General features: G+C 38.5%; 1 pseudogene; it reads left to right on the forward strand.

Moving 5' to 3' along the window:
- The window catches only part of LOC138076837 (tigger transposable element-derived protein 1-like), a 47990-nt pseudogene that overhangs the window by 10387 nt on the left and 12444 nt on the right, over window positions 1-25159 (forward strand).

Genomic DNA, 25159 nt, shown 5'->3' on the forward strand with positions numbered 1-25159 from the left:
CTAAGCGCATGGTATTTGGTCCCATAAGTTCATGGCAAATAGATGAGGAAACAATTAAAACAGCGACAGATTTTATTTTCCTGGACTCCCAAATCACTGCAGACAGCAACTGCAGCCACAAAATTAAAAGACACATGTTACCTGGAATAGTCGTGTCTAACTCTTTGCAAAAACCCCATGAATCATAGCACACCAGGCCTCCCTATTCATCACCAACTCCTGGAGTTCACGCAGACTCACGTCCATCGAGTCAGTGATGCCATCCAGCCATCTCATCCTCTGTCGTCCCCTTCTCCTCCTGACCCCAATCCCTCCCAGTATCAGAGTATTTTCCAATGAGTCAACTATTCACATGAGGTGGCCAAAGTACTGGAGTTTCAGCTTTAGCATCATTCCTTCCAAAGAAATCCCAGGGCTGATCTCCTTCAGAATGGACTGGTTGGATCTCCTTGCAGTCCAAGGGACTCTCAAGAGTCTTCTCCAACACCACAGTTCAAAAGCATCAATTCTTCGGCGCTCAGCCTTCTTCACAGTCCAACTCTGCCATCCATACATGACCACAGGAAAAACCATAGCCTTGACTAGACGGACCTTAGTCGGCAAAGTAATGTCTCTGCTTTTGAATATACTATCTAGGTTGGTCATAACTTTTCTTCCAAGGAGTAAGTGTCTTTTAATTTCATGGCTGCAGTCACCATCTGCCGTGATTTTGGAGCCCAGAAAAATAAAGTCTGACACTGTTTCTACTGTTTCCCCATCTATTTCCCAAGAAGAGATGGGACCAGATGCCATGATCTTTGTTTTCTGAATGTTGAGCTTTAAGCCAACTTTTTCACTCTACTCTTTCACTTTCATCAAGAGGCTTTTGAGTTCCTCTTCACTTTCTGCCATAAGGCTGGTGTCATCTGCATATCTAAGGTTATTGATATTTCTCCTGGCAATCTTGATTCCAGCTTGTGTTTCTTCCAGTCCAGAGTTTCTCATGATGTATTCTGCATATAAGTTAAATAAGCAGGGTACAATATACAGCCTTGACGTACTCCTTTTCCTATTTGGAACCAGTCTGTTGTTCCATGTCCAGTTCTACTTGTTGCTTCCTGACCTGCATACAGGTTTCTCAAGAGGCAGGTTAGGTGGTCTGGTATTCCCATCTCTTTCAGAATTTTCCACAGTTTCTTGTGATCCACAGTCAAAGGCTTTGGCATAGTCAATAAAGCAGAAATAGATGCTTTCTGGAACTCTCTTGCTTTTTCCATGATTCAGAGGATGTTGGCAATTTGATTTCTGGTTCCTTTGCGTTTTCTAAAACCAGCTTGAACATCAGGGAGTTCACGGTTCACATATTACTGAAGCCTGGCTTGGAGAATTTTGAGCATTACTTTACTAGCATGTGAGATGAGTGCAATTGTACGGTAGTTTGAGCATTCTTTTGCATTGCCTTTCTTTGGGATTGGAATGAAAACTGACCTTTTCCAGTCCTGTGGCCACTGCTGAGTTTTCCTAATATCCACAAGGCTATTGCAAACTCAGAGAAAGATCTTAAAAAGTTAGTGTGTACTCACAGCAGTTATACCCTTGGAGCAGAAGCAGCAATAAAAACACAATCACTCTTTTCAGAAAAGAGGCCTATTTTCATATGCTAATAGCTGTATCCCAAGAAACAGGCTTTTATTTTAACACACAGAAACAAGCTGTTTGCAAGACTCTCCAGAGACCAATTATCCAGTGTTATGAAGCTAGAAATAAATTACAAGAAGAAAATTCACAACTATGTGAAGATTAAACAACATGCTACTAAACAACCAATGTGTTAAACAAGAAATCAAGTGAGAAATCAAAAAATATCTTGAGACAAATGAAAAAGGAACTACAGCATTCTGAAACTTAGTGTTCAGCAAAAGCAGCTCTAAAAGGAAAGTTTAACCTACATTAATAAATGAGAAATATCTGGAATTAATAACACAACTGTACACCTTGAGAAACTAGAAAAAGTGGCACAAACTAAGTAAAAAGTTAGTAAAAGGAAGAAAATAAAAAAAATCAGAGTGGAAATAAATTATAGAGACTAAAAAAATAAAGTAAAAATGATAATTGAACAGCTGATTTTTGAAACAAAATACAAGGGAAACAAAACTTTGTCTAGACTTACCAAAAAACACAAGAGAGATCTCAAACAAAATTAGAACTCATAAGAAAATACTATGAACACATATATGCTAAAAAAATTATATCAGTTCAGTTCAGTTCAGTTGCTCAGTCGTGTCCAAGTCTTTGCAACTCCATGAACTGCTGCACGCCAGGCCTCCTTGTCCATCACCAACTCCCAGAGTTTACTCAAACTCATGTCCATTGAGTTGGTGATGCCATCCAACCATCTCATCCTCTATCATCCCCTTCTCCTACTGACCTCAATCTTTCCCAGCATCAGGGTCTTTTCAAATGAGTCAGCTCTTCGCATCAGGTGGCCAAAGTATTGGAGTTTCAGCTTCAGTATCAGTCCTACCAATGAATATTCAGGATCAATTTCCTTTAGGCTGGACTGGTTGGATCTCCTTGCAGTCCAAGGGACTCTCAAGAGTCTTCTCCAACACCACAGTTCAAAAGCATCAATTCTTCAGCACTCAGCTTTCTTTATAGTCCAACTCTGATATCCATACATGACCACTGGAAAAAACATAGCCTTGACTAGACAGATCTTTGTTGGCAAAGTAATGTCTCTGCTTTTGAATATGCTATCTAGGTTGGTCATAACTTTCCTTCCAAGGAGTAAGCGTCTTTTAATTTCATGGCTGCAATCACCACCTACAGTGATTTTGGAACCCCAAAAATAAAGTCTGCTACTGTTTCCCTACTGTATCTGCCATGAAGTGATGGGACCAGATGCCATGATCTTTGTTTTCTGAATGTTGAGCTTTAAGCCAACTTTTTCACTCTCCACTTTCACTTTCATCAAGAGGCTTTTTAGCTCCTCTTCACTTTCTGCCATAAGGGTGGTGTCATCTGCATATCTGAGGTTATTAATATACCTCCTGGCAATCTTGATTCCAGCTTGCCCTTCACCGCTGCGGGGGACCGCCCGTGAAGGGTTAAGTCTTGGGAGCTGCCCGGCAGGTATGCAGAGCCTTAGGCACGTTCCTAAGCTCCCTGTCCCGCCCCCCTTGAAGAATTTTTATAGCCCTTAAGGTCAGGATGTCTTGCAACATGTCATAGAAGATAGATTACTTAGTATACACTGTACACAATGGTAAGGGTCTAGTGATTGTATCCTGAGGTTAAAAAATAATCCTGTACATGTCTTAAGTCACGTACATTATCCTATAAATACTATAGCCTAATAAAGAAAGGCATCAGCCAATTGTGGTCTGATCCTCTCAACCCCATCTTTTGTCTCTCTCTTATTTTTCTTAGCGGGGACACTCCGTTCTCTCCCTGTGCAGGTGCAACTCTTGCTTGTGCTGGCTGCGGCAACCCAGCCAGGCATTTCTCATGATGTACACTGCATATGAGTTAAATAAGCATGGTGACAATACACAGCCTTGATGTACTCCTTTTCCTATTTGGAACCAATCTGTTGTTCCATGTCCAGTTCTACCTGTTGCTTCCTGGCCTGCATACAGGTTTCTCAAGAGGCAGGTCAAGTGGTCTGGTATTCCCATCTCTTTCAGAATTTTCCACAGTTTATTGTGATCCACACAGTCAAAGGCTTTGGCATAGTCAATAAAGCAGAAATAGATGTTTTTTCTGGAACTCTCTTGCTTTTTCCATGATCCAGCGGATGTTGGCAATTTGATGTCTGGTTCCTCTGCCTTTTCTAAAACCAGTTTGAACATGTGGAAGTTTATGTTTCACGTACTGCTGAAGCATGGCTTGGAGAATTTTGAGCATTACTTTGCCAGCCTGCATTGGCAGGCAGATGCTTTACAACTGAGCCTCCTTGGAAGCCTATAAAATTAACCTAATGATGTGTTATTTCCACCTAGAAAATCCACAAAGTCTTATACAGGACTGGCTACGTGCTGTTCTACTTTGTGTGCTTATATATTTGGGTTAGTAAGAAGAACTATGCAGAGAACAAGTTGATTTTTATATTAAAATAATTTTATTAGAAGAAGTAGGGCTTCCCAGGTGGCACTAGTGGTAAAAAAAAAAAAAAAGAAAAAAAAAATCTGCCTGCCAATTCAGGAGATGCAAGAGATGCAGGGTGGATCCCTGGGTCAGGAAGATCTGCTTGAGTAGGAAATGGCAACCTACTTCAGTACTTTTGCCTAGAAAATTCTATGGACAGAGGAGCCTGGTGGGATATAGTCCTTGGGGTTGCAAAGAGTTGAACATGACTGAGCACAACACAAAGAAATGACATCAGAGACAGCAGGATTCTACACAGCAGAAAGAAAGTGAGCTCAAATAATTCTTAATAAAGGTAAAGCCCATGTCATAGGCTCAGTCATTACACTAAAACTATTCATTTGAAGTTAACTTTTCATAAATTCTGTCTCAAACAAATAAATCACTTAAGGATGAAAGATTTCAAATAAGTTATTTTCCATCCTATATTTGACAAACATCATACTTAACCCAATTTTAGTCTCTACGTGTGACACCTAAATTTTCACCTAATTAGTTTAAATTTTCACCTAATTAAGCAATATCTACTATATATTAAATGATGTAGTAGAATTCTTGATAGCAAAAAAAAAAAGAAAAAAGAAAATCCACTCTGGATAGTTAAAGCATGAAATTAATGTATTAAAGGGTATTAGTTTGCAGGGTCTTGGGGATGGCTAGTGTGTCTGGCACCCAGAACGAAACAATGCCCTAATCCTTCAAGAAATTCTCCAGAATGCAGGAACAACTCCACAGGAGTTGTAGAAGAAAATCAGGAATGGAGAAATTAGAAATTCGTGAAGAAGATGAAAAAGTGTAGCAGATTTGTTAGAGAGGACACTCTGGCATCAACATATGGAAAATGCAAACTCTCACAATATTTTCTTCTTCCATATTTTTCATTCATAAACCTCAACCACCAGGGCTAGAACTTTGGAGAATCATTAATTTGAAAATAAAATGTGAGCATTCAACAGTTAAAGCAAAATGTGAAGAGAAGTCACAGCTCCAACAATGCAGATACAGCTAAACTGTGAGAGTATCTGAAGACTTCAAGTTTTAATTCAATAAAGTTAATTAGAAATGGCTATGAACACAGGGCCCATGAAACAAATTATGCTTGTTATAGGAGTTCAAATGATCCAAGTTACACAGAGACTGGAGAATTGCTGTCATTGTGACTGAGAGACTGATGCAGCCTACTGAGAACAAGTACTCAGGGCACGGGGTTTGAGATGCTTAGAATCACGCTGAGTAAATGCCTTAGTGATACAGATGATAAATAATATAAATGTTGTCACATAGCAACAAAGACAAGGGAAATTATATCATGATTACCTTTCATTATCAGTTTCCCAGTTTTCTCCAGAATCTATTTTAAAGATAAATCAATTTGAGGGTAAAGTTAAAATCCTAGCTTTTTGTTTTGTTCCACTAGAAACTCTTATTTGCTACATGATATTTGCTAAAAATTTGGATAAATTCCTTTTTATAGAGAGAAAACATCTTTCAAAAAACAACACTGACTCTCAAAACCTTGAGATTAGGCAGAGACTGAGAGAGAAAGAATAAATCAGAACATGATTTGCACTTTAATTTGGAAGAAAGCTGGAAATGCCAAATAAACTTTTTAATGTCCCAAAATAAATCTCTGTCCTTGTGTCCACCCAACACCCTTCATAACACAAAGTTATTAACTCTGTAGTTTAATCCTAACCGCAAAGAACACAAAACAGAAGAATATTATAATAACCATACTCGGGAGCTCTTTCAAGGAGCCTCACCTGTGAAGCATGCCAATTGTAGAGAGCCCTATTCTTACCTTTTTCTTTTTTCTGCAAAAAGCTTCATTTCTTCCCTTTGGTCCACAGCTTAGGCAGGGCTCCTGGGTGTTAGAAAAGCTACCTAGAGGCTGCAGAGAGAGTTTCAGGCAGAAACCCCTGGTTATAAGGCATGCAGAGCAGCCCCTCAAAGCTGCTTAGGTTCTGGAGGCTCTAGCCTCACTTGAGGGTGAGCCTTTGGAAGAGATCCTCGCCCCGCCCCAACTGGGGCTGCCAGCCTGGGCAGGGCAGTCATGGGATCACCATCTTCTTGGTGAGCTTCACCTGCTCATCTAGGACAGGGCTTGCCAATAAGTCACAGAAATAGGGGTCTATGCAGGAGGAACCCAGGGCATGCACATCCCAAACTGCCTGGTTCAAGTTCTTTTCCAGGGCCACTGTGGCTTCCATCATGTCCAGGGCTTTACCTCACTTATTATGGGGGTGGCTTCTGCCTGTCCTAAAAAGTAGCTGTGGCCTTTGCATTGGTTTTGCGTCTTCAGGAGATACTAGGCGCCCTGAGCTTCTCCTTGGTCAAGTTGAGGAAGTAGTGGCCCAAGCCCTCTGGAGCTGCAATATCTTGGTGGAATCGGAAGTGCTAAGAAGATTTGTGTTGATGAGGAATGGGCTGTGGCAGCTACTGTTAATGGCAGGCAACAAAGGCACAGCTCCACTCACCCATTTTGGCTGCTGAGTGTATTTCTTCATTAGTAAGCAGAAAGGAGTATCTACCACCTTTTTTTGTTGCAGCACAAGCCTCAACTTCCAGGACTGTGTATCCCTTAAAGCAGGGGTCCTCAACTCCCCCACCCCCACCTGCCATCATGGACCAGTACCAGTCTATGGCTTGTTAGGAACCTGGGAACCTCGAAGTGCAGCTGGAAGTGAGCAATAGATTGGCAGGTGAACAAACCTTCAGCTGTTTTTATAGCTGCTCCCCAGATGGGACATTCTAGTTGCAGGAAAACAAGCTCCGGGCTCCCACTGATTCTGCATTATGGTGAGTTGTGTAAATTCTTTATATATCACAATGTAATAATAATAGATATAAAGTACACATAAATTTAATGTGCATTAATCATCCTAAAACCAGCCCCCAACTCTCAGTCAGTGAAAAAAAAAAAAATGGTTTTCCATGAAACCAGTCCTTGGTGCCTAAAAGGTTAGGGACCACTGCCTTAAACAGAGTACCAGCACCCTCATCTCCCTTAACAAAGCTGTTGTGAAGGAAAGCAGAGTGCATGTCTGGCAGTGCAGCTTTGAAACAAGTCACAACATAGTCCCTCCCTCCACATAACGTATTGTTTATTTGATACACTGCCGGGAGCCTACAAGGGGAACCCTGCCCGTGGCAAAGGTCATGAGGAAGGGCCTGATAAACAAAGGCGGGATCAGGCGTCAGGTGCTGGGGTCCAGCCCCAGTGGATCCAGGGAATTCGAAGTGGGGACAGCGTTGGTGAGGGGAAAAACTTATTTATTTATTAATATAAGATTAGATTAGGAAGAAATAGTGTAGTAGGAAAATTTAGTGGAGAAAAGAGGCTGATTAACTTGGTTTACGTGGAAAACCAATAAAGTTCCAGACAAGGAACTTGCACCGTCTACGTTGGGCCACAGGCACCCACTTGAATATCAGAGGGTGCCCCGCCTTGGGCTCCCTCTCGCGTGGGTCTCAGCAGCCCAGGCAAGTAAGTAGACTCAGTGAGCCTCCACATTCCAAGGGATCAGCCTGAAAAGGAGAGGGAGGGAGCAAGAGAAAAGAATCGACAGGGGGAGGCCAGGTTCATGCAAAAACCCCCTCCAACTTTATTATTCAAAAGGTGTTTATATACCCTAAATTTTACATAATGGAAGATACAGAGTCACACAGGGGCAGCAGTCCTGACTCTTTCTGTATATCTTTTTGTATACAAAAGGTCTCAGGTGATTTACATTATCTTCTGGCCCAGAGGCTTGCTAACGCTTTCTTAATGAATGTTAATCTCGTTTCCCCTGAAGTGTTTTTCTTTAATCTGCATCTCCTTAAAGCACTAAAGTTACATCTCTAGAGAACAAAGGTGCAGTGGGTTATAACAAAGAAGGTACTTAACTCAAAGATCTAATGTTGCTAATACCAGGTCTACTACTTGTTTTTCTATATACCAACTATATCTAAAAATAAAGGATATGAAAATTTGGCAGCAAGTATTGGCTCAAGAAATGAAACCTTTAATCAGTCCTATTCTAATGATTTTGACTCCTCGGAAGTCCCTACATTCCTAGGATATTTTAAGCTTCCTGTGCCTCCTGCGGTCAGGAGGCCTCAAACAATCACATGTACAGCTGTTCGAGTCCTGCAGGCAGGCTAGAAAGCCATCAGAGGGGTTTTTGGATTGAAACACTCGTATTATGCCCAGGAGATATATTATCTAAAGCTCTAATTTTTTCCAGAAAAAGGTGGTGGGGGGACAGCCCCCTGCTAATGACAGAAGAGTAGGTGAAAAGCATAACACAGTAAAGCAGGCAGACTCTGGTCTTGAGGGGTAGATGCTCAGGAAATTCCAGGGGGAACCCCTGAAGTCTGATCACGTTCTTGCATTTTGTCAGGCTTCCTTCCACATGACATTGTCATGGGTGGGATTCCTCACGCTGGCCCCCGACACTCAGGGGTCCCCCTTGGACTTTCTTGAGCATCTACCCCCAAAAAACAGAGTCTGCCTGTCTTACTGCATTATACTTATCACTCACTCTTCTGACATTAACAGAGGCTATCCCCGACCACTTTTCTCCAGAAAAAGTTGACTTAGAGCTCCAGTTTACAGTCTCCTGCATATAAAAGGAGTGTCTCAGCTCAAACCCCCTCTGTTAACATTCTGGCTTGCTTGGCAGATCTATCCAGACTCTTGCAGCTACGCATGTGATTATTCACAGCCTCCCAACTGTGAGAGGCACGGGAAGCCTAAAACATAGAGCCTTTCAAAGAGTTAAAAGTTATTAGAATAGTGCTGGTGTAAGATTTCACTTTTGAGCCAATGCTTGTTGCTAAGTTCCCATATCTCTTGTCCACTGTGCACCTGGGAATGCATTAGTTAACATAGTGAGAATGTAAGAAAAACAAGTGAAGGCTTGAATTTAACCACATTAGATCTTTGAGCTAATTGGTTCTTTCTTGTAACTCACTACACCTTTACTCTGTGAAAAATGTAACTCTGTTTGGCATTTTCTGAAGCTGACATAGATTAGAAATATAAAGAAAAAACATTTTGAGGGAAAATAAGTTTTCTGGTTGAGCAGCCTTTATCAAAAGAAGGTCATAAGATGTTCACAGGCCTCCAAGGCCAGAAGATAATGTACATAACATCATTTGTGGGAAAGGTATGCAGAAAAAATCCTGGTTTTGATAAGGGCAAAACTGCTGGAATGTTTTGGCAGACTCTGTATGACCTTGCATCTTTCATTTCCCTCTATGTATAAGTAAAGGTATAAAAGATCCTTTTTAAAAAATAACAAATGGGCCTTGCTCAAAGAAGCTTGGTCAGCCCACATCAATCATTCTCCCTCCCTCTCTCTCTCTCTCTCTCTCTCTCCCCCTCTCCCTCTGTTTTTCAGGCTGATCCCTTGGAGCATGGAGGCTCCCTGCGTTCACTTATCTGCCCGGGTTTCTAAGACCTGAACGGGAAGACGTTCTGCATCTTCACTCCCTCAGGAGACCAGGAGGGCACCTGTGGCCTCCGTGAACAGGGCAAACTCCTTGTCTCAGAGTTTTATTGGTTTTCTATGTAAACCAAAGAATATCAGCCTCTTTCTCTCCTCTATTTTCTTATCTACAACATTCTTTCCTTCTCTCTCTCTAAACCAATCACTGACACCATTTCTCCTTTGAGTTTCCCTGGATCCTGCAGGGGCCGGACCCCGGTAATACACTCTAAAGTTTATATATAGGTATATATATGAAGTACATATTCATATATACAGTGTGAATATAATTGTATACATATACATATATAAAATATAATAGCTAGGACATGGAAGCAACCTAGATGTCCATTGGCAGATGAATGGATAGGAAAGCTGTGGTACATATACACAATGGAATATTATTCTGCTATTAAAAATGCATTTGAACCAGTTCTAATGAGGTGGATGAAACTGGAACCTATTACACAGAGTGAAGTAAGTCAGAAAGAAAAACACCAATACAGTATAATAACGCACATATATGGAATTTAGAAAGATGGTAATAATGACCCTACATGGCGAGACAGCAAAAGAGACACAAATGTAAAGAACAGACTTTTGGACTCTGTGGGAGAAGGCGAGGGTGGGATGATTTGAGAGAATAGCATTGAAACACATATATTACCATATGTGAAATAGATCGCCAGCCCACATTTGATGCATGAGACAGGGTGCTCAGGACTGATGCACATGGATGACCCTGAGGGATGGGATGGGAGGGAGGTGGGAGGGGGGTTCAGGATGGGGAACACATGTATACCCATGGCCGATTCATGTCAATGTATGGCCAAAACCACTACAATATGGTAAAGTAATTAGCCTCCAATTAAAATAAATTAATTAATTTTAAAAAAGAAAGAATAGTGAGGGAATACTATTATAGATATCAAAATATACTGTAAAGTTAAATCATTAAAACAGAGTACTACTGCACATGGTACTTGAGGAAAATGGTAAATAAAAACCAATGGATCAAACTAGAGAAGCCATGTACATATGAAATTACACATACAATAAAACTGGCATTGTCAAATACAAACTGGTATTTGCCAAGGGCATTTGCCATCTGGCTCTGTTGGAACTGAATTTCATGCTGCTGCAGCTGCTGCCCTTCACCACACCCTGAATGGAGTTCAGTGTGGAGAATGAGGCACTTTGTACTTCAGGGAAATTGGTGGAATGGTCTTTGGATAGATATTTTCAAGAACTTATTTCACGATCTCAATCCTTGTATCTCCTCATATCTAGAAAAGCACTAAATCCCTTCATGGTGACATCAGCTCCTCGAGACTAACAGAAAACCTTTTGCAAAATGAGTGCTTGTTTGCACTGAACTCCTCTTCACCAAAACCACATATATGACCGTCCCCCACCACCACCTCTTTGATTCCCCGGTGACTCAGCCAGTAAAGAATCCACCTGCAATGCAGGAGACCCTGGTTCAATTCCTGGGTAGGGAAGATCTGCTGGAGAAGGGATAGGCTACCCATTCCAGTATTCTTGGGCTTCCCTAGTGGCTCAGCTGGTAGAGAATCTGCTTGCAATGCAGGAGGCCTGGGTTCAATTCCTGGGTTGAACAGCTACCCACTCCAGTATTCTGGGCCTGGAGAATTCCATGGACTGCATAGTCCATGGGGTCTCAAAGAGTCAGACACGAATGAGTGACTATCACATTCACTACCTATTTGGAACTGTTTCTCAGAGCTATCTGAGGTGCTATCTCCAGGGCTGCAGTCCTCATTTTGCCCCAAAGAAAACAACTTGCAACCCTCACATTGTGAATCTATTTTAGCCAACAGCACCTTAAAGCAGTGGAGAAGAATTAGCTATTTTTAAAATGGTGATAGAATAATTTGAGAATATTTAGGGAAAAAAGGATCAGTTTATATGATATATATAAAAGCCATTATCAGATGAAAAATAAAATGCAAAAAACAAAAATATAAAAAGATTAGAATAACCAGAAGAGATCACTTTCAAAATCATGATTTGAGGACAGTGTTCCAGAGGAAAAAATCAGGAAAATATTTTCAAACTTTAACCAGCTCAAAATTTAGAATCCTCATATTGTTGGGGGTAAATGTCTTAAAAATTAAAAGTCTCAAAGAAAATATTAATATCAGTGGGCTATAAGTTTCTAGAAATCTATAAAAATTATATTCCATAAATTGATGGAAATCATATACAATATGAGCATCCAAGGTATCTATAAATATATATTTGTTCTCAATAGCAATCAAAATCATATAGATTACTAATTTTGTCACCTTGAAGTCAACATTAATGCATATTCATTATTTCAAATGATGTGTTAAAAGAGGTTATTTCTTTGAGAAGTTTCAGAAATGAAAGTTTTATATACTTATTCAAAAGTCTTAACTCTCCACTTTTGCAAAAATGCAATCATCTTTGAAAAAAAGATTAGATAACCTTAAAACTCAATTAAATCACAATACCTTTACACAATTTTAAACCTCTAAAGATATAGCTAAATTTCTCATGTTTAAAACACAAGAAACAAAATGAATTAACTTATTCACAGTTTTTAAGTTATTATAAGTTAAAAATGTTGATATACAGATTGTCAGCATAAGTATGAAACCTGTGTGTCCCTGCCCCTAAATTCTGCGTACTTTCAAGCAAGCTCAGTCTTCATCTGCTTCTGAATACTTATAAATTCTGATATATATATATTATCATATGTGAAACGAATCGCCAGTCCAGGTTCGATGCATGATACAGGATGCTCGGGGCTGGTGCACTGGGATGACCCAGAGGGATGGTACGGGGAGGGAGGTGGGAGGAGCGTTCAGGATGGGGAACGCAGGTACACCCGTGGTGGATTCATGTCAATGTATGGCAAAACCAATACAATATTGTAAAGTAATTAGCCTTCAATTAAAATAAATAAATTTATATTAAAAAATAAAAAATAAATTCTGATATTGTGATTTAACAAAGCTGCACCTATTAAACACTGTGGATATATATCAAACTAATTCTCCAGAACTCAGTTGAATATAAAGAGGCAATCTGGAGGATTCTAGGGGTTGTAAAAGAGTTGGACATGACTTAGCAACTAAATGACAACAACACAACAACTAGTAGTAAACATTAAGGAAATTTTGAAAGTTTTTTTTTGAAATTTTGTCATGGCCCATGGGACAATTAGCTCAGTGAATGTAGTTGCAAATATACATATATCCTCACATATATTTTACATGTGTGTGTATGAATGTGTGTGTGTATACCTATATACACATAAGGTTGTCAACTTAGATTTTTCTTTTAGAAAATGAGAAGCACTAATGATGTCATCTAGTTGCTGGGATCACAACAAAGATTAAGGCATCCACTGACTGATCTGCTCTCAGCTTTTCCTTTCCTTTGCCTGTGTCACATGCCCCATGTAGTAAAGGAAAGGGCAAAGTAGCTGTGCTGAGATGGTGGACATTTATCTCATGTAGAAATCATTTTCTCTGAGTGGCATGATGGAAAAGGACTTCTATTTTGTTTCAGAATGAGCCTTTCAAAGGAACACATCCTGAACCCAGTTAAATCCAAAATTTTATATGTGCAATCATGACTACAGTCCTTAATAAAAGAAGGGGAAAGTTCAACTGGTAAGTCTCATAAATAGATATATTTGATGTCATTTGAATGAAGAAGCAACATAGAATGTTTAAAATACTGACACTGGAGATAGAGTGACTGACTTCAATCCTATCAACTGTGGTCACATTTCTTAACTCTCTACAAATATCCATCATCTGTAAACTTGGGGAAAGTTTACCCTTAAGTATAGAGAATTAAATCTTAATTATAGCAAATTAAATAAGCATATATGTTTAACCTTAGAGAATTAAATAAGTATATATATATATTAAACTTAATTCACAATATAGTACTCAAACCAAAGCCTACTACATAATAAGTGCTCATTGCTGTTTTATTTATAAAAATATGTAGATTTGTCCATTTATGACATTTTAAATCTCTTAACGTTTGTGAGGGCTCTGATTGTTCCAGATCTAATCACCTACTACATATCTGGAAACTGACAAGAGTAAAACATTAGTAGAAAAATATGAAGTGGCATATTATCTCTATTTGTGTTTTTTATTAACATTTCAAGTATATCCTGAAGTAATTAAAGTTTCATCTTAAAAGAGAAACTGAATTTATATAATTTGATATCTAGTTTGATATCTAAGATTGAATATCATATATCTACAATTTAATTTTTACTAACACAATGGTACTGTGTTTTTTTCCATTTGGGGGCTTATAGAAAGGATATCTTCATCTATGAATTTTAATAGATATTTACATCAAAGAGCTCCTCAGAAATACTGCCTATTGGGAAACAGATTTGAAAGACTGTAAAATTAATCCAGTAGGTTCCCTATATCTCTTCTCTCTTCATATGCAATTTGCATACCAAAAATGATTATTAAATTCCACACAAATATCAAACATTTAACATAGCTGTAATTGTAATCCTGATTAAGTATCTCACATGATGCACAGTTCATAATGTTCATACATGTATAAACATATATACTCAATATGCAGTATAACACAAAAGAATAAGAGAATTCAAAAAATATCCAACAATTCTAAATCCAGATGAGATGGAGTAAGCACACTGCTCCCTGTGCTTAACACAGCTATAAAGCCCGGGTTGGCAAGAGATCTGCTATTTAAGGACTCCAAAAATTTAATAGTAAGTTGCAGATTAAGTGAAGACCCCAAAGAGCTTTCATTTATGCAGGTTTTTATCTCCTGATACTTACTGTATTAGAATTTAAAACTAAGAAATTGTTAAAACACAAGTTATATTCCATCAGAACTATGGAATATAGCTAATATTCCATAGCTATCAGATTAGTTATGTCAATACCACATATCACAGGCTTCTGGGAATGTTCACTGTTCATTCATATGAAGAGGAGTGAAAAGTGCAGGTAACATCTTAATGATACAGGAAACTATTTTTACCACACTTTGAGAACTGCTCTCTTGCATGTGATGGATAAAGAATACATATTATTTTGATACATACATACAATATTCATCTTAGTGAAACAAAGATTCACACATATTTTAAACACTAATTTCATACTAAAAATTAAAAAAGAATACTCTATGTAAAAGCTAAAAAAAAAAATGCTTAAAAAATGACATTTCTAAGTAATACAGACACATGTCATTTGATGTCTTTTCCCCAGTTCTGGTTCCCAGCATTCCTTTCTAAGGCTTTCCATTTACAGAGGATCATGGTAAAGTTAAGGAAGATATCAAACCCTTTTACAATTGGGATTACATTGCCACTGAGAAACAACTCACTTTAATCAGTTAGGTTGTTTATATATAAAAAATTCTGCATCAGGCTCCCCTAATTTAGGGACCAAATTCAATACTAACAGGGTCATGTCTCAGATGGTAGAGATGACTAAAATCAGTATTCAAATATCCTTGAACAGTCTTAAGTTTTCCAGAGTTTCAAAGAGAAAACTTGTCTGTTAAATTTCTTGTTATCCAATGGCTGTATTTTGGAAAAATACAAATGGTTCAGCATTTATTGAGGAACACCTGTGAGAAGATATCAGATATTATGTCTATTAAAAATTACAGACTTAAGATGATCTATCTAGAGCAATATTTTTGAAACCTGCTGGAAAGAATATTATGTAGATTACCTTTGATTTTTTTAAGGAAGCATTGATTTTTAATATTTTTTTTTAAAAATCAGTAAAAATCATTTTCCTCACTTGGCTTTAAAAATGTCAGGGACTAGGAATTTTCAATACTCAAATAACACTTTTGATTTTTTTCAAAGAAAATTTAACTTCAGCAGAAGATAAATTATACATACATACATGTATACAACCATTTTAGAATTTTAAACAATATAAACAAATATAGCATACATGATAACATAAGTGGGTTTGGAAAATGTTAAAATATAAATGTTAATTTATGACTTTAAAAGATCTTAAGATATTTTAGGCATGGTCATGGACTTTGGCATCAAGGGAAGGTATAATCTCTTCAATAAATGATGCTATAAAAATTGGATCTCCACATGGACCCTGATACTGTTCACAAAAATCAATATAAAATGGACTAAAGAGTTGAACAAAAGATCTGTAATCAGAAAACTAATAGAAAAAAACAAAGGCAAACTTCTTGAGGTTGGTCTTGGAATTCATTTCTTGGCTATGTCACCAAAAGTATAGGAAACAGCAGGAAAAATAAAAAAGTGGGACTTGTATCACACTAAAAACTTCTGCAAAGCAAAGAAGTAACAAAATGAAATGGCAACCTACAGAATGAGAGAAAATATTTGCAAAATATATGTCTCATAATGGTTAATTAATATTCAAAATATATTTTTAAATTACATAACTCAATTAAAAATAATCCAGTTTAAAAATGGGCACAGGAAATGAATAGCTATTTTTACAAAGAAAGCATACAATTAACAGGCATACAAAAAAGATGCTCAGTGTTACTAACATCAGGGAAATGCAATGAGGTATCTCACCTTACATCTGTTAGAATGGCTAATATGAAAAAGACAAAAGAGAACAAGTTTGGCAGGTTGTGAAGAAAAGGGAACACTTGTACACTGTCAGTTGAAATGTAAATTAATGCAACCACTATGAAAAACATTATGAAGACTCCTCAGAAAAATTAAAAATAGAAGTGTCATATGATCCAGCAATTCTACTTCCAAGTGTATACCAGAAGGAGTGAAATAAGGATCTCTAAAAGATATCTGCACCTCCATGTTCATTGCAGCATTATTCCCAATGGCCAAGAGATGGATGCAGCCTAATGTTTCTTGATGAACAAGATGATAGAGAAAACATGGCATATAAACATATGGAATATTATTTGCCTTTAAAAAAGAAGGATTTTTTGCCATTTGCAACAATATGGATGAATCTAGAGGACATACGCTAAGTGAAATTAGCCAGACACAGAGAGATAAACACTAGGTGATACCACTTACATGAGAAATCTAAATAGTCAAACCAATAAATGCAGAGTAGGTGCTGGCATAGAGGGGGAAATAGGGAGGTATTAGTCAAGGAGTACAAGTTTCAGTTATGTAAGATGAATTAAGTCCTAGAGGTCTACTGTAAAATATAATGTCTATAGTAAATAATACTGTAGTATATATTTAACAATTCACTGAAAGTAGTACTATATTAAGTGTTCTTATAAAAATTAATAATGATAAATAAAGAGGGCAGAGTGAGATATTGTAGGCAATGAATATGTTTATGATATTGATTTTGGTGGTTCTTTCACAAATGTATGGTTGTGGGCTAAGCTGCTTCAGTCGTGTCCTACTCTTTGGTGACCGCAAGGACTTCAGCTGCTAGGCTCTTCTGCCCATGGGACTCTCTAGGCAAGAATATTAGAGAGGGTTGCTATGCCCTCCTCCAGGGGATTCAGGTGAGATATTTCAGGTAATGAATATGTTTATGATATTGATTTGGATGGTCCTTTCACAAAGGTATATTCATGTATAAACTTAAACACTTGGATACATTAAATATGTACAGTTTTTTATATTCAAGTATACCTCAATAAAGCAGCTTAAAAAACATATTTTAACTGTCTAATTTTGTTTCTAATCAAACAGGTAAGTTATTGGTTCACTGTCATAAGGTCTAAATGATATGTACTCACTAATCTGATAATAATTCCAGAGGACAGGAAAAATCAAAACTGGTAGTATGACCATAGCCCTATTTTGCCAGATAAGTAGTAGAAATAGGGAAGAAAGGAATTAAAGTCCAAACACATTACATATCTTATCTTGGTTATCTTTGTTATCCTCAGTGAAGAGACTCATGTCACTTTTGGCAGGTTTTTTTGCAATTTGATAGTAATATTAAGTTTGCACAAAGTCAAACGCAGACCTTCCCAAAATATTTTCAGTTCAGTTCAGTCACTCAGTCGTGTCTGACTCTTTGTGACCCCATAAATTTCAGCATGCCAAGCCTCCCTGTCCATCAGCAACTCCTGGGTTTCACCCAAACTCATGTCTATCAAGTTGGTGATGCCATCCAGCCATCTCATCCTCTGTCATCCCCTTCTCCTCCTGCCCCCAATCCCTCCCAGCATCAGACTCTTTTCCAGTGAGTCAACTCTTTGCATGAGGTGGCCAAAGTATTGGAGCTTCAGCTTTAGCATCAGTCCTTCCAAAGAACACCCAGGACTGATCTCCTTTAGAATGGCCTGGTTGGATCTCCTTGCAGTCCAAGGGACTCTCAAGAGTCTTCTCCAACACCACAGTTCAAAAGCATCAATTCTTCGGCGCTCAGCTTTCTTCACAGTCCAACTCTGCCATCCATACATGACCACTGGAAAAGCCATAGCCTTGACTATGCCAAAGCCTTTGACTGTGTGGATCACAAGAAACTGTGGAAAATTCTGAGAGAGATGGGAATACCAGACCACCTGACCTGCCTCTTGAGAAATCTGTATGCAGGTCAGGAAGCAACAGTTAGAACTGGACATGGAACAGCAGACTGGTTCCAAATAGGAAAAGGAGTACGTCAAGTCTGTATATTGTCACCCTGCTTATTTAACTTATATGCAGAGTACATCATGAGAAACGCTAGACTGGAAGAAACACAAGCTGGAATCAAGATTCCTGGGAGAAATATCAATAACCTCAGATATGCAGATGACACCACCCTTATGGCAGAAAGTGAAGAGGAACTAAAAAGTCTCTTGATGAGGGTGAAAGAGGATAGCATATTCAAAAGCAGAGACATTACTTTGCCGACTAAGGTCCGTCTAGTCAAGGCTATGGTTTTTCCTGTGGTCATGTATGGATGTGAGAGTTGGACTGTGAAGAAGGCTGAGTGCTGAAGAATTGATGCTTTTGAACTGTGGTGTTGGAGAAGAGTCTTGAGAGTCCCTTGGACTGCAAGGAGATCCAACCAGTCCATTCTGAAGCAGATCAGCCCTGGGATTTCTTTGGAAGGAATGATGCTAAAACTGAAACTCCAGTATTTTGGCCACCTCATGCAAAGAGTTGACTTATTGGAAAAGACTTTGATGCTGGGAGGGATTGGGGGCAGGAGGAGAAGGGGACGACCCAGGATGAGATGGCTGGATGGCATCACGGACTCAATGGACGTGAATCTGGTTGAACTCCGGGAGTTGGTGATGGACAGGGAGGCCTGGCGTGCTGCGATTCATGGGGTCGCAAAGAGTTGGACACGACTGAGGAACTGAACTGAACTGACTAGACGGACCTTTGTTGGCAAAGTAATGTCTCTGCTTTTCAATATGCTATCTAGGTTGGTCATAACTTTCCTTCCAAGGAAGGAGTAAGCGTCTTTTAATTTCATGGCTGCAGTCACCATCTGCAGTGATTTTGAAACCCAGAAAAATAAGGTCAGCCACTGTTTCCCCATCTATTTCCCATGAAGTGATGGGATCAGATGCCATGATCTTAGTTTTCTGAATGTTGAGCTTTAAGCCAACTTTCCAACTCTCCACTTTCACTTTCATCAAGAGGCTTTTGAGTTCTTCACTTTCTGACATAAGGGTGGTGTCATCTGCATATCTGAGGTTATTGATATATCTCCTGGCAATCTTGATTCCTACTTGTGCTTCTTCCAGCCCAGTGTTTCTCATGATGCACTCTGCATAGAAGTTAAATAAGCGGGGTGACAATATACAACCTTGACATACTCCTTTTCCTATTTGGAACCAGTCTGTTGTTCCATGTCCAGTTCTACCTGTTGCTTCCTGACCTGCATATAGGTTTCTCAAGAGGCAGGTCAGGTGGTCTGGTATTCCCATCTCTTTCAGAATTTTCCACAGTTTATTGTGATCCACACAGTCAAAGTCTTTGTCATAGTCAATAAAGCAGAAATAGATGTTTTTCTGGAACTCTCTTGCTTTTTCCATGATCCAGTGGATGTTGGCAATTTGATCTCTGGTTCCTCTGCCTTTTCTAAAACCAGCTTGAACATCAGGAAGTTCGTGGTTCACGTTTTGCTGAAGCCTGGCTTGGAGAATTTTAAGCATAACTTTACTATTTAGCAGGTTGCAAACACTTTGAAGATTAACAGGGACCAATCTAGCTTGAGGCTGTTCAGTGAGAAAATCATTCCTGGAGAAACTGAATAGTCAAAGGGAAAAAACAAACAACTCTAGATTTTGGGGGTATCTGCAAAAAAAGTTCAGTTACAACGCATTAACACTACAGTGAGGCACACAGATCAACATAGCCTGTGGCTGAAATCTGCTACTTCACTGCATCTTAAATATATAAAATTAGGCTATCTAAGAATCACCAGATACTTCTCAGACAACAGAGACAAAAACAAGAGAAAAGCAAAATGTGGAAAAAATAGATGATAAAATGGAAAAAATTAAGTGGAAAAAATAGTTGATAAAATATTGGGGAAAAATAAAAACCCATAATTAATATCCTCTGAGACATAAAAAACTATTTATAAAACATGAATATAAAACTGTAAGAAAAAGTATTTGATGTGGTGGGCAGGAGTTGAAAACATAAATAGCAAAAATTTTAAATCAAGTTTAGGTATGAAAGAGAAATTGAGAAAAATCTCTGAAAAATGAAAAAAAAAAAAAAAAAAAAAAACCAAGAGGGGAAATAAGGAACAATAGGTATGAGAGGCTAGAGGGGAAGGAAGAGGGAGAGAATTTAAGAGAAAGGTGAATTTTGAACACTCTATTAAGAAGGAATAAAGGTTTGCTTTGGCTATTGTCAAAAGTTCAAAAATAAAAGAAATAAAACCAATTCATCACCAAAGTAGTAAAAGTTTTCTGTGCACACACTGGAAAGACAGTTTGAGAACTCGAAACACTCAAACACTGAATGAGGCTCTGGGTAAATGATTAAAGGCAATGACTATTTTTTGTTCACAGTGATTGGTTACAATCTTAGAGTTTTCTTAAGGAATAGAGAATAGGTTAGTGGCTACCTCATATCAATTTTGGGAAACACACTATGTTGTCCTTGTGATATCAAGACACATAAACAAGAAATTTAATGACCTAGACAACTATGATGGTGTGGTCACTCATCTAGAGCCAGACATTCTGGAGTATGAAGTTAGGTAGAGCCAGACATCCTGGAGTATGAAGTCAGGTGGGCCTTAGGAAGCATTACTACTAACAAAGCTAGTGGAAGAGACAGAATTCCAGCTGAGTTATTTATAATCTTAAATGATGATTCTGTTAAAGTACTGCAGTCAATATATCAGCAAATATGGGAAATTCAGCAGTGGCCACAGGACTGGAAAAGGTCAGTGTTCATTCCAATCCCGGAGAATGGCAATGCCAAAGAATGTTCAAACTACTGCACAATTGTGCTCATTTCATGTGCTAGCAAAGTTATGCTCAAAATCCTTCAAGTTAGGCTTCAGCCGTACATGAACCTAGAACTTCCAGGTGTACAAGCTGGGTTTCAAAGAGGTAGAGGAATCAGAGATCACATTGCCAACATTTGTTGGATCATGGAGAAAGCAAGGCAATTTCAGAAAATAAAAAACATCTACTTCTGCTCCATTGACTATGCTAAAGCCTTTGACTGTGTGTTTCAAAACAAACTGGAAAATTCTTAGAGAGATGGGAATACCAGGCAAACTTATCTGACTCCTGAGAAACCTCTATGCAGCTCAAAAAGCAACAGACCCAGACATGGAACAACTAAGTGGTTCAAAATTGGGAAATCAGTACGACAAGGCGGTATGTTGTCACCCTGCTTTTAACTCATATGCAGAGTACATTTGGGCTTCCCTGGTGGCTCAGTGGTAAAGAATTCATCTGCAATGTAGGAGATGCAGGAGATGGCAGTTTGATCTTTGGATGGGAAATATCCCCTGGAAGAGGAGATGGCAACGCACTCCAGTATTCTTGCCAGGGAAATCCCATGAACAGAGGCACCTGGTGGGCTACAGAATCATGGGGTCGCAAAGAGTCAAACAAGACTTAGTGAGTAAACAACAGCAACAAAGCAAGAAATGACCCGGGTCAAGTTAATATCATGAAACAAGCTAAATTAAGCTTTGTAAAACTAAACTACCTTTGTGCTCTGGAATTTTCAAGGCTGCTTTTCCATTTGTGCTTAATACCATTGAAAAAGAGACGTTATACATGCAGACAATGTTGGACTCACTAAACACCAAGGCCCCTATAGTCTAGAGGAAACTAACTTAGGTGGTTGTTATATATTTTCCAAGAATGGAGGAAGGATAAAGGGAAAGGGAAAAATGAAGCATGCCTACTGAATCTCTATGTTCAGTTTCACAGCTCATGAGTGCTAACCATCTCTTCTATGAAATACAGACATTTTTTTGAGAGAGTCCTGAAAGTATGATTTTCTAAGTTTGGCTCAGTTTTAATTACAAATGGAGATAATGCTCTTATTTTGAGAGACCACTCTGTATCCAAAATTAATCAACCCAACTCTTTGGTTATTCCAGGCCTCAAAACTTCTCTAAAGAATGGATTGTGAATTTTCAAACTCTAATCCAAAACAGCTAGTGCTGGGAAAGATTGAAGGCAGGAGGAGAAGGGGATGACAGACGATGAGCTGGTTGGATGGCATCACCAACTCAATGGACATGAGTTTGAGTAAGCTCCGGGAATTGGTGATGGATAGGGAAGCCTGGTGTGCTTCAGTCCATGGTTGCAAAGAGTTGGACACAACTGAGTGATTGAACTGAACTGAACTGAATTCAAAACAGGTCTCTCCATAATATACAGTATTGAAACATCTTGATATCATTTGAAGCTAAAGCAGACCTGTATATTTTTAAATTTTTTATGAGTCCAAGCTTCCATGCTCAGTTGCTTCAGTAGTGTCCAACTCTTTGAAACCCTATCGACTGTAGCCCGCCAGACTCCTCTGTCCGTGGAATTCTCCAGGCAAAAATACTAGAATGGGTAGGGTGTAGCCCCAAGAGACCACCAAATAAACAAGCAGCTTTCTTTCAAATCTCAAAGCTTAAAGTATTTTTTTTTTAAGGCACAAGAGATGATAAAGTTTAATTTGATTGCTCTCTGAGAATTTGGTCTCTCAATGAGGGAGTTAACCTTGCAGAACTGCTGGGAGGGTGCTATGGGGTGGGAGGTGATCAAGAATGGTTCACAAGATAAACTAGCTATGGCTACTAAATTTGGATCCCATTATGATAACCAACAGAGAAGGCAATGGCATCCCACTCCAGTATTCTTGCCTGGAAAATCCCAAGGACGGAGGAGCCTGGTAGGCTGCAGTCCATGGGGTCTCGAAGAGTCAGACATGATCGAGCGACTTCACTTTCACTTTTCACATTCTTGCATTGGAGAAGAAAATGGCAACCTACTCCAGTGTTCTTGCCTGGAGAGTCCCAGGGATGGGGGAGCCTGCTGGGCTGCCGTCTATGATGTCAAACAGAGTCAGACACGACTGAAGCGACTTAGCAGCAGCAGCAGCATGATAACCAACCATGGCAGAGGAATAAGTGGTGCTTCCTCAACCAAGATTATTGAGAAAAGAAATAGGGCTGACCACCAAGATTATGACACCTCTCACTGCTGTTAGCATTAGATTACATTCAGGAATGACAATCAAAAGTGTAACTGGTATGGCATGAGGCCAGTGTAATCAGAATAGATGCTAGAAATAGAAAGAATTCTAAAGATTTCTCCTCCAGTTGGCCCTAGTTGGCTAATCAAGCCCAAACACTTGTCTTGGTACTGCTATGAAAGTTATTAAGGTTACTAATTAGCTAAACTTAACATAGGGATATTTATAATCAAATAAAGCATAAACTGGGGCTTCCCTTGTGGCTCAGCTGGTAAAGAATCTGCCTGCAATGTGGGAGACCTGGGTTCAGTCCTTGGGTTGGGAAGATCCCCTGGAGAAGGGAAAGGCTATCCACTCCAGTATTCTGGCCTAGAGAATTCCAGGGACTGTATAGTCCATGGGGTCGCAAAGAGTCAGACACGACTGAGTGACTTTCACTTTTCATCACACTTTCCAAAGCATAAATACCTGAATATTCACAGTCCATGTAGATTGGTCCCATTTTGTACAGGTATTTAGTGGCAAGGGCCAATAATACTGATACATAATTCACTACATACCTAGGAGTCTAACACACCTAAAACATTCTAGACACTTGTATGTTTGATATAGGACCCTTCACAGCATTTTACATAATAAAAAGAATAAATAAAATATATCATGACACAATTATCATATGAAGTATTATACAACCCTCAAATAAATTTTTGAATGAAATAATTTCTATATGAAAGCAGGATACTAAATTATGCAGGATGCTAAATTATGTCAACTATCTGAGTCTAATTTTATTAAAATTACAAATACACATGGACATACTAGAAAGAAATATATTATGTTATAGTGTTCATTAATGTGTGGTAGGTTATTAGTAACTTTTACATATTTTATTTGTAGTATCTTATCAAAATCCTAAGTATTATTATTATTTCTCAATTTGATACTTTTTAGAAACACTGAACATTAATTTATACAATTAGTTTGCTATTTATACATATGGCACTAATTCTATATGTTACTTTGCCAAATTGACCTTTTAGTACATTGGTTCCCTCATCTTCAAACATCATTTGACTTAAAGGATCTAATATCTCTTTAAAAACAAAAATTCTCAGAATATCTAAATATAGAAGAGTCAAGAAAGCCCTAGGTTTATAATGTATTGCCCTAGAATCACTGCTTGGACTTGGCACTTTGCTATTTTGCACTCTGAACATAATCATGTCTTAAATCATAATAAGTGATCTTATTTTTCATCTTATCATTACATGAGTTTTGAACACAGCTAAGAAAGTACAAACAAGAGCACAAACTGTTGGGCAGTTGCTCTCTTAATTTTTCTTTATATTATTTTAAGTAATATTCTCATATAAAAGTCCATATTGTCAAAGCTATGATTTTTCCAGTAGTCATGTATGGATGTGAGAGCTGGACAATAAAGAAAACTAAGCACCAAAGAATTGATTCTTTTGAACTGTGGTACTGGTGAAGACTCTTGAGAGTCCCTTTGACGTCAAGAAGATCAAAGCAATCAGTCCTAAAGGAAATCAACCCTGAATATTCATTGGAAGAGCTGATGCTGATGCTGAAGCTCCAATACTTTGGCTACCTGATGCAAAGAGCTGACTCATTGGAAAAGACCTTGAGACTGGGAAAGACTGAGGACAGGAGGGGCGGGGGCAATAGAGGATGAGATGGTTGGATGGCATCACTGATTCAATGGACATGAACTTGGGCAAACTCCGAGAGATTGTGAGGGACATGGATGCGTGGCATGCTGCAGTCCATGGGGTCACAAAAAGTGGGACACAACTTAGTGACTGAACAACAACAACAAGTAATATTCTTATATAAATGACAACTATATGGAACTGTTTGACTTTCCTTTTCAAAATACTTATGCTCTCATCATTGATTTATATTTTAATATTCT

Source organism: Capricornis sumatraensis, chromosome 1, assembly GCF_032405125.1.
Source record: "Capricornis sumatraensis isolate serow.1 chromosome 1, serow.2, whole genome shotgun sequence".
Taxonomy (NCBI): domain Eukaryota; kingdom Metazoa; phylum Chordata; class Mammalia; order Artiodactyla; family Bovidae; genus Capricornis; species Capricornis sumatraensis.